The following is a 12,651-nucleotide window of genomic DNA, read 5'->3' on the forward strand; positions in this document are numbered from 1 at the left end:
CACAGTGAAAAAATGGGACTACAATTAAATGCCAATAAGACTAAAGTAATGACAACAGGTACAACAACCAGCCTCAGAATTGATAATGAAGACACTGAAGTGGTGGATAGCTTCTGCCTTTTAAGATTGACCATCAACAGTAAAGGATCCAGCAGTCAAGAAATACATTGCAGACTAGCACTTGGTAGGGTTGCAATGAAGGCTTGGAAAGGATGTTTAGATGCCATGACGTGTCTATACCTACAAAGATTAGAATTGTTTGGACAATGGTTTTTCCTGTGACACACTCTGGATGCAAAAACTGGACTTTGAAGAAGCAAGATAAAAAAGGTATTGCCGCTTTTGAACTATGGTGCTGGAGAAGAATTTTGAGGACACCATGGACAGCCAGGAAAACAAACCAATGGATCATTGAACAAATCATTCCAGAATGTTCACTTGAGGCTGCATTCTGTACCAACTGCAGTTTCCAGACTGCATACAAAGGCAGCCCCACGTAGAGTGCACTGCAGTAGTCATGTGTGGAGGTTACCAGCACTGAATCCTTTACAGTTGATGGTTAATCCTAAAAGGCAGCAGATATCCACCACTTCAATGTCTGATAACCCCCATCCTTGAGGATGACCTCAAAACAATGGTGCATTGGTGGGAACCTCCTAGGCTTGACTACTGCAATATGTACTATGTGGGGCTGCCTTTGTACATAGTTCGGAAAAAATGCGGCAGCCAGATTGGTCTCTGGAGCAACCCGGAGAGACCATATTATGCCTGTTTTGAAACAGCTGCACTGGCTAGCGATATGTTTCCGGGCAAAATATGAAGTACTGGTTATTTCCTTTAAAGCCCTGAACAGCTTATGTCCAGGTTATCTTAGAGAATACCTTCTTCTGCATGATCCTCACCACACATTAAGGCCATCTGAGGAGGTCCGTCTCCAGCTACGACCGGTGCATCTGGTGGCGACTCAGAGGCAGGCCTTCTCTGTAGCCACTCCTGGGCTGTGGAATGCACTCTCTGCAGAAATCCATAATTTGAATTTTTTATTGGCCTTCAGGAGAGCCCTCAAAATCTATCTGTTTGGTCTGGCCTTCCAGGCTTTTTAAATGGTTTTAATGTTGTAACCTGGTTTTTAGACTGTTTTGAATGTTTTAATTGTTGTCTTATGGGGTTTATAATCTCTGTTTTTAACTGTTAATTGGTTTTAATTGTTTTGTTTTAATGTAAGCTGCCCTGAGCCATTTTGGAAGGGTGGTATACATTAAAACAAAACAATTAAAATCAATGTGCACATGTTCAAAATACAAGTCTATGTTTCATTTTCATTTCATTTCAGATATCAGTAGAACTGATATCTGAAAATGAAACATAGACTTGTATTCTGAACATGTGCACCCAATTCCAGTATCCCAGTGCTCAATGGAGTTATGGTGTAACAAATGGAATGCCAAACGGGCAAGTTAAACTGAAAGTCTCACTTCACTTAGCTACGTAATATCTGTATGTACTTGTTCATGCTGAAACTACCTTAAGTCCTGAAATGTAATTTAAAGGTACAAACTCTAGGTTGCCTGCTCAAAGGTAAGTAATTGAAGTGCTTGTCACATCTATTGTTCTTCTCTCTCAACCAATTTTCTCCACAGTTAATGGCTGGGCTGCCAGAGAAGTCAGACAGTCCTTAAGGTAGGATTGCAGCCCAAACTTCTTACCCCTCCCGACTGTGTGTTCTATTAAAACGTTACATGATTAAATATGGCCTCAGATAGTATTTGCTGGAGATACAATAATCCTCACTCAGACTTAATGCATATGTTTTGGGACTGTCCCACGGTGCAAGGCTTCTGGAGGGAGGTGATTACATATATTAAAATGGTGATGGATTCATTTCTTGCACTGAGGGACCTGAACACAGTACTGGGACATATCCCAGCAGGTTGGGGACTAAAATCAAGTCCTAAACAATGGCTATGGAGAGGCTTGCTGGTGGCCAAGAGAGTAATACTGTGGCAATGGAAATCTCCCCCTTGGATTGAGGGAATGGGTGCATTACTTGCTTGACATGGCGGCACATGAAAAATGGGCTCTCATAAAAGTAAATATAAATGGTCAGAAATCTGGGACAACTTCCTTTACTTATTCTTAATATAAGAATCCTTTTGATATACCCACCTCGCTTGTTGCAAAGGTGTGTATTCTTTCTCCTCTCTCCTTGCCCAGTCTGCTTTTCTTCTCTCTTCTTCCCTCTTTTTCTCTTTCCCTCAATCTCTCCTTTCTTTTCTCACCTCCCCCCAACCAGTGCAACACACAAAGTATGGTTTGGGGAGGAAAGGTTAGGCTTGGGGTCGGGGGGTGGGGGGACTGGGAAAGATGTTTTCAAAATACATAATGTAAAAAAATCTTACATTAAAAAAATTAAAATGTTAATAGCATTTATTACCTGAAGAGGTATGGTTATGCACTTCCTGTGCCTGATGTCAGTAATGACAGGATAGGTTCCAAATGATCTGTCATCCTGGAGGCATGGAGTCTTGTTTGGCTTACCCAAGTGGGAAAACTTTAAACAAAGATTGGAGTGCAAGTTAAGAGAGAGTTTATTTGAAGTTGACTTGATGCATGCTCAGCACAGTTAAAGAGTAAACCAGTTAAACTGTAATTGGCCCAAACACAGCAGCTGAGGAACAGGACAACCTTCACTGTAACTGGTAGCTACCAGTTTTCAAATTTTGTTTGACTTTTTAAGTGAAGCAATGGATGGCATCCAAAGTACTTTCACAAGGAAGCTTGTGAAATAAATTTTTCTGTCTCCCTCCTCTAGAACCTCTGAAAAAGCTGTTCTTCAGGGTAAGATATTTGGGGATTATGTGGGGTTATATGACACAGAGTTTGTGTGTGAGGAGAAAAACTCTCATAAACTAGGCGGAGGCGTTTTGCGCAAGCTTCCCTTGCAAAGGAAGGTCTCTTGCCCGCACAATACTTTGGATGCAACCCAGAATCAATGCTAAACTTATTTTTGTTGTGTTTATGCGCTCTCTCGTTAAACCTGTTTTATTAAATTATAAGTTTTTGCCCTAGCTATTCAATATACTTTACTCTGCAAAGAAAAAGAAATTGCTCTGTGTGTGTCTCAAAATATTGCCAAAAAGGAAACTTTATGTCCAGTTAACCAATGATGAAGAGCTCCCACCCATGGTTACGGTGGAATGGATAAGATGGTCCTAATCAGTTTTTATGCTTTTAAAAGGTAATAAATATTATTTCTGTTTGGTATCTGTCTTTTGACAGTTGCTTCAAATCCATCATACCATATTTTCAGCACCCATTCAAGAGATGCATACATTTCATTTTATTCACAAATCATCTACTGCCATCAAGGCTGCTAAATTAGGATCAGAATAATCTATGAGGCTATTCTCACAATGGGAGAAAATTGGGCTAGTGGAGTCTAGCCCGATTTCCTCCCATCGTGAGAACCACCGGGCTCGGTTCTTCAGTGGGTAACCTGCTTAACTAGCCCTGCCCTAAAACCAGGTTTGTGGAGTGAGTGGTTTTTAATCATTTTTTTAAATCATGTGTTGCTGCACCACAGCAACTCATGAGTAGACTCCCGACTGGGAGGTTCAAAAGCAGCCTCCCGGCTTGGGAGTCTCTCCAGCATGCCCTGCGTGCTCGCACAGGGCATGCTGGAGCTTCCGGAGGCCGTGGGGCCCCAGAGGCGTATCTAGGGGAAATAGCACCTAAGGCAAGCACTGAAATTGCACCCCCTGTCCAAACATCTGAAACCCATCTTTCAGATAACTTTACCATCATATCAGCTGAAAAATACAAGTCAGGCTTGTTAATCTTTTAATATTTCAAAAACTATTTAGCAGTGGACGTAGCCAGACCAAAAAATGCTGGGAAACTACAAATTTCAGTATGCTGGGGCTCATGGAATACCCAAATACTATGTGGAGGTGTACTTGGAAAACTAAACAGAAGTGCCTGTCTAATTCTCTACTATGCATTGTAGCATCACTATTACATAAGTTTTAAAAATAAATGGAGAACTTGACTTTTCCCAGATATTCTGAAAATAATGAAAGGATATGCAGAGTAAACTGTGTCACTGCTTGGAATATATTCTAGTATTTCAGAAAGACAGTTAAAATGAGAGAAAGAGAGCAAGAAACTCCCAGTGGGCCTTACTACTAAGGATTTCACACTGATTCAAAGACAAACTGACCATTAATAGTCAATTTATTAAGACATCACATTGAATTCACTTATCACAAGAAGCAAAATAAGAGCAAATGAATACAATCCTAGCTCATAAGCTTCAGCTCAGTATTCACAAGCCCTGATTCTCTGTACATAGTGCCAATCTGAATGTGTACAGTGACTTGTATTTTATATATATACACATACACATACACACACACACACACAACCTGTAGCCCCTTTGGAGGGCTTCCTAAAGGCTGGGGGTGGGTCTGCAAAGGTTCCTCCTCCCCCACTGGCTTCTAGGGCCTCGCAGGGACCATTTGAGCATGTGCAGTGGCCATTTTAAAAAATGATTTTTTAAAAAAAATAAAATAAATCGCAGCTGAAAACAAAATGGCCACCGTGCATACTCAAATGGCCTCTGCAAGGCCTGGCATGACCTAGGGCCTCCCAGAGGCCATTTGAGCATGCACGGTTGCCATTTTGTTTTTGGTGGCAATTTTTAAAAATTTTAAATTATAAAAAATGGCACCCCGCCCTTCAAGTGGCGCCCGGGGCACGTGCCCTGCCTGCCTCACCATAGATAAGCCCCTGGCAGCCCCTGATCCTCCAAGCCCCCACCGGCTCCGTAATGGAGCTGACAGTCATGTGGGCAGCCACTCCGGCCACCCGGAGCAGACTGCCTGCTCATGTGCGGGGTGAGCAGGCTAAGCCCACTCTCCCCACTAACCCTCCCCAGTCGGGTCTCACTGATCATGGGAACCACCTCTTTATTTTCTAACAAGTGATCTAATGCACTGAGGCTATTTTCACAAACACAGGAAAGCAGGCTAAGGGAGCCTAGCCTGCTTTCCTACGGTTGTGGGAACCACCAGAAGCCACGTGGCTCCTGGCAGTTAGCCTGCTTAAGTTCCCTTAAATGAATTATTCTCCGTACCTTGTGCCCTACTATCCATATATTTTTATAATCTTGCTTTCTTTTGAAAATCTTGTTTCCATTTCCTAATTTAATTAAGCCCAACTATATATTTAACCACTATTTTTAGTGTTAAGCATTGAAAGTGTTAAGTTATCAGAGGCCTCGTCTGGAGTAGTAGATGTTTGTGTACCACTCATATAGTTCTGCCCATAACTTTGCACTGACACTATTTATCGCATTGGGTGCTGTAATAGTTTCCTTAGCTTAGTTTATAATTACAGAGTATCTTCCTGTAGCGATTATAGCCTTTGTCTCAGAGCAAGCTCAAGTGAGGGAAATAAATGCTGAATCATCCCTGCTGAGATTTATGGCAAAGGCTACTCCTAAAATTCTTCTTTCTTTCTGGTATGTTCAAAAATGGCTCCACCACCACCCCTCTTTTCAACAGAGCTTGATCCTCCTTGCGCATGGGTTGGGATCCCAGGGATACTCTCTTTCTCTTGCTATTGGAAAAGTGCACAAAAATCCTCCACATGCAAGCCTACACGTGGTGTTTGCTGAACATCTGAAGACATGCTTGCATCAGAATAAGCCCACCTTTCATCTCCCCCCTTTCTCCTGAGTTAAAACTCCACTTGGAGAGGATTATAAAAGAAAAGAACAAAAAGAAGTTTCATTCAAATGTTACAGACTGCTTCCATCTGAGGCTCTCTCAGCTTTTAGTTACAGCTAAAAATACTCATTAGGTTACAATAATATTTTAAAAAGCACGAATGATATTGGGATGGCACACTTTAAAAATTGTGGGCACCCAGTTGCAAGGAACAGATATGTAGGAAAATACAGAAGCACCTTTAAAAGTTTAGAGTCTTTTGCAATGCCTTGGCTGGTGTTTCTTAGTTTAGTTATGTTACAGGTAAACACTCATAGAACAGTTTCAGGGATATACAAAACACACACCAAAGAAACAGAAAGCCTAACGCAAAATCTGACTAAACAAACTTTCCCTAGACAAAACTTCCCAAAGCCGAAGCCCTGGCTTTCTTTGTCTTGAACTCACCAAATCCTGAATGAGAAATCAAGCCACTGCAGTTCTATCTTCCAAGAGCTGCAGTCATCTTCTTGTAGCCCTCCTCCATGGCTGCATGTGTTTTCCTGCACTTCCAGCCCAGATTCTTTTAACAAAGCAACTCTCTTTCCTCCCAGTGGCTCTCTAGGTCCCTCACACCTGGTGTGCTGATTGGCTGAGTTCAGCAGCCTGTCAGTCAGGACAGGGTTCACTTCCGGTTAACTCTTTAGGGGAGAGGTGGCTGATCACTACACTTCCAGATATTTGTCAGGATTGTACTGTCCTTTGCCCATATGTTAAATCTCCTATCTATACATTTCTTTTTGTTTATTTGTAGATTAAGTCAAAACGAATCTGTGGCCAACATCCTAACACTGTGTGCATGCAGCAAAAAATAAAAATAAAAATCACATGTGCAGTGGATACATTTCTTGGGATGTAGAGATATGATATTTAAATAAAGAGTATCTATACTCTTTTTTGATTATGCAGTATGTTCTCGGGTGCTAAATTAAACATGTCTTTACTTTTCTAACAATCAATTCTATTTTTCCCCTCTACTTTGTACCTTTTAGTTTAACAGCCTAAGACAGTTTTCTTCAAATATTTAATAGCTTTTTTCAATTTTAATCTCTAAATAAGTATTAAAATCATGTATTAATCTCTAAATAAGTATTAAAGTCACGTATAATTTGGCATATCTGATTAACTAATCAATACTTGCCTTACAGTAGTTTGATATATTGATTCTGTAAGTTGACAACATTTTATAAAAATTTATCATTATTTTCCACTGAGTAATGTCATATAGCAAAATTGGCTGAAAATGCAAATTCTGTCATGGATGTTTGGTTTATTTGTGCCCATACAGTTTACTCTCCAACACACACACACACACACACACACACACACACACACACACACACACACACTGTCATAGCCCCAGAGCATGCACAGAGAGTGTCAGAATAGACAAAGCTTTGGACCACTGATACTGGAATACAGTTTCCCTTCCCTAATAAGCGGACACTCAACTAATCCAAGGAACCAAAGGCATTCCTCCCCCACTATAGATGGCAGTTTTTTGAGCAAGTGAGTCATGCTTAAAATCATTGTCTTCATTCCCCCTCCAGATTGCCTCCCTTGAGAGGACACTTATTCAGCCTATAAAAAGGAATGTCTAAGACATTAAAAATGATTTAAAAAGACATAAAACCCTCTCTTAGGTTTAGCACTTAGTTCAGCATTTGTGGTAGACTCGAGTTCAACGTTTGTCCAAGCTTCATTGTTTGGTTAGCTTTTCATGCTGACTGCCATTAGGATGTGCCTTGCTATTTCCCAAGGATTGAGGTTGCCCACAAAGGAATATAGGAAGCTGCCTTATACCGAGTCAGACCATTGGTCCATCTAGCTCAGTATTGCCTACACAGACTGGCAGCGGCTTCTCCAAGGTTGCAGGCAGGAGTCTCACCCAGCCCTATCTTGGAGGTGTCAGGGAGGAAACTTGGAACCTTCTGCATGCAAGCATGCAGGTGCTCTTTCCAGAGCGGCCCCATCCCTTAAGGGGAATATTTTAGTGTTCACCTGTAGTCTCCCATTCAGATGCAAGCCAGGGTGAACCATGCTTAGCAAATGGGACAATTCATGCTTGCTACCACAAGACCAGCTCTCCTCCCATTTAAAAATATTACTCCTGCAAAATACTGACAAGACATTTCTTAGACACAACTTCTGGCTTCCATCTTCTGCATCAAAAGAAAAAGCGATTAATGTCTAAAACACATATATCCTGATAAGAAGCAAACTAACATGTGAAGAACTGAGGAAATGCTTTTAATTCAAGAAATGCTTCTCTATGCGCTTGAGAAACAAGCCTCACCAAATTCAATGGAGTTCACTCCCAAGTGTAGCCCTACTGCATGCAGTGATGAAACATTCAGTGTTGTTACTATAAACATTTAATTGAATGTCCATCTTCATTGCTACTACTTGGTTACATCATAGGATCCGTCCCCCGAGTTTGTTGTCTAAATACAAGTTTATTTTGTTTTTGCAAGATAATATTGAGGTAGCAGATTAAAACCTTTGTCTCCGAGCAAGCTCATGTGAGGGAAATAAATGCTGAACCATCTCTGATGAGCTGCCTGGCTGGGCTTCTCCTAAGACTATTCTGTATTATTGGTAGGTTCAGAATACTGCCACCACCTCCCTGGGCTTGGGGTGGAATCCCATGGAAAAAACTCTTAATTTGGGTCTTGGACAAGTACAGAAATCTCCCATGTGCAAGCCTACACATAATGAGAATAATGATAGCTGCTGAACGTTTGAGGACGTGTTTGCACCAGAGAAGTCCCCCCTCCCCGCCTTTTTTTCCTGAGTTAAGAACCAACTCGGAGAGACTTGTAAAAAGAAAATTTCCATGGCCGCATGTCCTTCTGTGCACCTCAAGCCAAGCTTCTTCTAACAAAGAACTCCCTTCCTGGCAACACTCTCTATGTTCCACCCAGCTGGTGTGCTGATTGGCTGAGCCTTGGAGTTCACCAGCCTATCTGTCAAGACAAGGGTTCACTTCCGGTTAACTCTTTAGAGGGAGCTGATTTGGCCAAACCAAATCATTTGTCTAAGATTTTGATAAATAGTGAATTTACAAATATGCTTGAGATACAGCATTCAAGAGGGATCTTTCCAGTCTCCTGTTATTTTTGTTTATGTAAAGAAGACTAAATTAGCAACCAGCCTAAGAACTGATAATGAAGACACTGAAGTGGTGGATAGTTTCTGCCTTTTAGGATCGACTATCAACAATAAAGGATCCAGCAGTCAAAAAATACGCTGCATACTAGCACTTGGTAGGGTTGCAATGAAGGCCTTGGAAAGGATATTTAGATGCCTTGATGTATCTATACCTACAAATATCAGAATAGTTTGGACACTGGTTTCTGCCGTGACATTTTATGGATGCGAGAGCTGGCCTCTGAAGAAGCAAGATAGGAAAAGCATTGAAATCCTTGTTGTGCCCATAAGTGTATTGTGCCTTAGACAGCTGCCTTGCTTGCCCCTGCCCCCCTTGTCCCAGTTCTGCCTACATAAGAACAGCCCAGCTGTATCAGGCCCAAGGCCTATCTTGTCCAGCATCCTGTTTCACACAGTGGCCACCAAGTGCCTCTGAGAAGACCACAGACAAGAGTTGGGGGCACACCCTCCCTCCTGCTGTTGCTCTCCTGCAACTGGTATATAGAGGCATCTTGCCTCAGAGGCTGAAGGTGACCTATAGCCACCAGCTAGTAGCCATTGATAGACTGGTCATCCACAGATTTGTTTAAGCCCATTTTAAAAGCCACCCAATTTAGTGGCCATTGCCACATCCTGTGGCAGAGAATTCCATAGATTAATTATGTGCTATGTGAAAAAGTACTTTCTTTTGCCAGTCCTAAATTTCCTGGCCATCCATTTCAGGAGATGACCCCTTGGTTCCAGTGTTGTGAGAGAGGGATAAAAATTTATCTTTGTCCACTCTCTCTATTCCATGCATAATTTTATATACCCCTGCCATGTCTCCCTGTAAGTCGCCTCTTTTACAAACTACAACGCCCCAGATGCTGTAGCCTTGCCTCATAAAGAAGTTGCTCCAGGCCCCTGATCATCGTGATCTTCTGCACCTTTTCTAGTTCTACAGTGCCCTTCTTAAGATATGGTGACCAGAATTGTACGAAGTACTCCAAATTTGGCCACAGCATACGTTTGTATAAGGGCATTGTAATAATAGTATTTTTATTTTCAATCCCCTTCCTAATGTTCCGTAGCATGGAATTGGCCTTTTTCACAGTTGCCGCACACGGAGTTAACACTTTCAATGAGCTGTTCACTGTGACTTGAAAAACTCTCTCCTAGTCAGTCACTGACAGCTCAGACCCCATCAGTGTATATGTGAAGTTGTTTTGGTGTGGTTTTTTGGGTTTTTTTGCCCCAGTATGCATCACTTTACATATCATTACATTGAACTGCATTTGCCATTTGCCCTCCGCTCATCATCAAGGGCCCTGCTTGTGGCTTCGCCACTAATATAGATCCGGTTGGGGGACTAGAGACAGGGCCTTTTGGGTTGTGGCCCCTCAGCCTTGGTATGCCCTCCCTGAAGAGCTTCACCATGCTCCCTTCCTCTGTTTTTTTTTTTTAAACCAACTAAAAACATGTCTTTTAAAAGAGTCTTTTTAATGCTCCATCTTTGGTTATATCTGGTAGGTTCTTTATTTTTTAGTTTTTATAATTCTCAATTTTTAGCTTTTAAAATAACTTATAAACATTATTCTGATTATAGTTTTAGCCTGATTTTTAACTTCTTTACTTAATTTGGTTAATTTTATTACTTCTATTTTACATTTTATCCGTTATTGTTATGAGCCACCCTGAGCAGTAGTATACTGGAGGGGTGGGGTATAAATATTTTAAATAAATTAGTTTAAATAAACTTTGTCACCCACTTACCCAATTTGGGAGCTCCTCGCAATCTTTTTTGGATTTCACTACCCTAAATAGTTTAGAGTCATCTGCAAATTTGGCCATTTTGCTGCTTTGCCTATCTTCTAGACCATTTATGAATAAGTTAAAAAGCACTTCATCTCAGAAACATAAATTCTCTCAGCAATCTCTATATTGTCTCTTAGGAGTTGAAAGTCCTGTCCCCAGTGTAAAGATTGAGTGAAAATCAGTAATTTTGAGGCTCTAGTATGAGGATTTCATATTGATAATGAGGCAACGATCTTGATCCATTACGATCTGGGGGTCATTTGATGGAACGTGGACTTCAGCCATTGTGCTTGTATTTGATGTAGTATAGTGTTTGAGGCTTATCTGCAAAAAGAGAGTTGAATAAGTTTCATGAATGTGATTTCATAGGGATTTGTCTGAAAGGTATTTCCAAAATTTCGTGTGAGCTTTTACACAGAGCTGAAAGATTGCTGAAGAATTTTTTCCTGTGATGTTGTTTTCCTAAGAGACCTCTCTCATTATCACTCTAAATTACAAAATGTGTCAATCCCTAAAAAATGTAAAAGCATTTTTAGTATTACTATTCAGATAGGTGGGTTTTTTCCTTTAGTAATTGTATGTGTAGGAGGCACTATTGACAAAGACTCTCATTACTGTAGTACAGTGCAAAAGCTATAATTGCAAGTGTGTGTGTGTGTGGTGTGTGTGTGTGACAGAGAGAGAGAGAGAGAGAGAGAGAAACTACATATTATAAGCTAAATTGCATTTCAAATCCAATTAATAATCATTTTATCCACAGGTCCAGTTGTTTCTGATAACTATGTATTTTGTTTCTCTTCTAACTCTTTATTTTGTCTCTTTTCCATCACAGATTTAGAAATTATATTCAGGGAGAAAAGTGTTGCATTAAAAAAAAAAGACACTTCATTTCTAGATTGAGGCCAGTGTTTGAGGGCTGTTATAATTAATACTTGAAAATAAAATGTGTTTTGTACTTTTGGATGATGATGATTTTTATTATTTAGACTTACTGGCTGATATCCAGACTAATACTGAGCTGGCTCTACAGTGGAGAGGTGACCATTGCCATTTTCAGATTTCCTCTCCCGTTTGAAACTCACTATCCCTCTCAAAAAATGTTCCTGAGGAGGCCATATTTTCGAGAGCCACAGTGGGCTTCAGAAGGAAGTAGAATTGGTTAAAATGGTCTCTCCCCTGAAGTGCTTGTGGAGTATGCTCTTTTTATTACATTGAATATGCCAGTATAGTCAAGCTGGAGAGTGTTTTCAACATTCCACCATTATAAGCCCTGAACATTCTATTGCTTATAAAATCAAAACCATTTGTCTTATCTACCTGGCCATCAGCACACATTCACTAGGTAACAAGAGCCTTCTCCCCTGTAAACCTGGTGGAGATCTGTCGGGAAATGGCTTAGAGCAGTTTAAAGTTTTTCTCTTTTGAACAGGGGTTTAAAGGGTTGGCAACATTTTTTTCAGACTGAGGAAATGCTATTTAAATTATTTTGTAGTCCATCTGCATAGTTTCAACCTTTAGACTACATGCCAGAAAAGTGCCTTTTGTATATCCCCCAGGACCCAATTGATTGTTGTTTTACTATTGATCCTCAAAGTTGGGTTTTGAGAAGCAGAAAAAAATGTATTTTTAGTGCTAACAGAGTCTGGGCATTAGCAAGTTTGAGGTTACAGTGCTCACAATAAACATGGCGGCTGACCCTGCTCTGCCACTCCAGTGTCCCAAACCTGCTCCTCTGGCCTGATGGCACTCAGGGCCACAGTGCCATGCTCCAGTGCTGGCCCAGTGTAGCTGTAGTCTTATTGTCCTTGCCGCTCTGCCCCTCCAGCTGCCCCACTCCTGGCGCTCAGATGGCACCCCATGAGCAGATAGTGACTGACTTTCCCGTTGGATGCTGGCCATTGCTCCCTTCTGGCACATGCCTCTCTCCTTTTCCAGTGCA

General features: G+C 41.1%; 1 protein-coding gene and 1 long non-coding RNA gene across 6 annotated transcripts in view; one reads left to right on the forward strand and one right to left on the reverse strand.

Moving 5' to 3' along the window:
* NOVA1 (NOVA alternative splicing regulator 1) overlaps positions 1-12,651 on the forward strand; it is a 232,960-nt gene that overhangs the window by 123,947 nt on the left and 96,362 nt on the right. The gene's annotated exons all lie outside the window — the stretch shown is intronic.
* The window catches only part of LOC128326174 (uncharacterized), a 28,424-nt gene that overhangs the window by 13,429 nt on the left and 2,344 nt on the right, over positions 1-12,651 (reverse strand). The window contains exon 2 of the long non-coding RNA XR_008307876.1: positions 2,435-2,551. This is a non-coding gene — a long non-coding RNA (uncharacterized LOC128326174). The remainder of the gene's footprint in view (positions 1-2,434; positions 2,552-12,651) is intronic.

This window comes from Hemicordylus capensis, chromosome 1 (assembly GCF_027244095.1).
Source record: "Hemicordylus capensis ecotype Gifberg chromosome 1, rHemCap1.1.pri, whole genome shotgun sequence".
NCBI lineage: Eukaryota > Metazoa > Chordata > Lepidosauria > Squamata > Cordylidae > Hemicordylus > Hemicordylus capensis.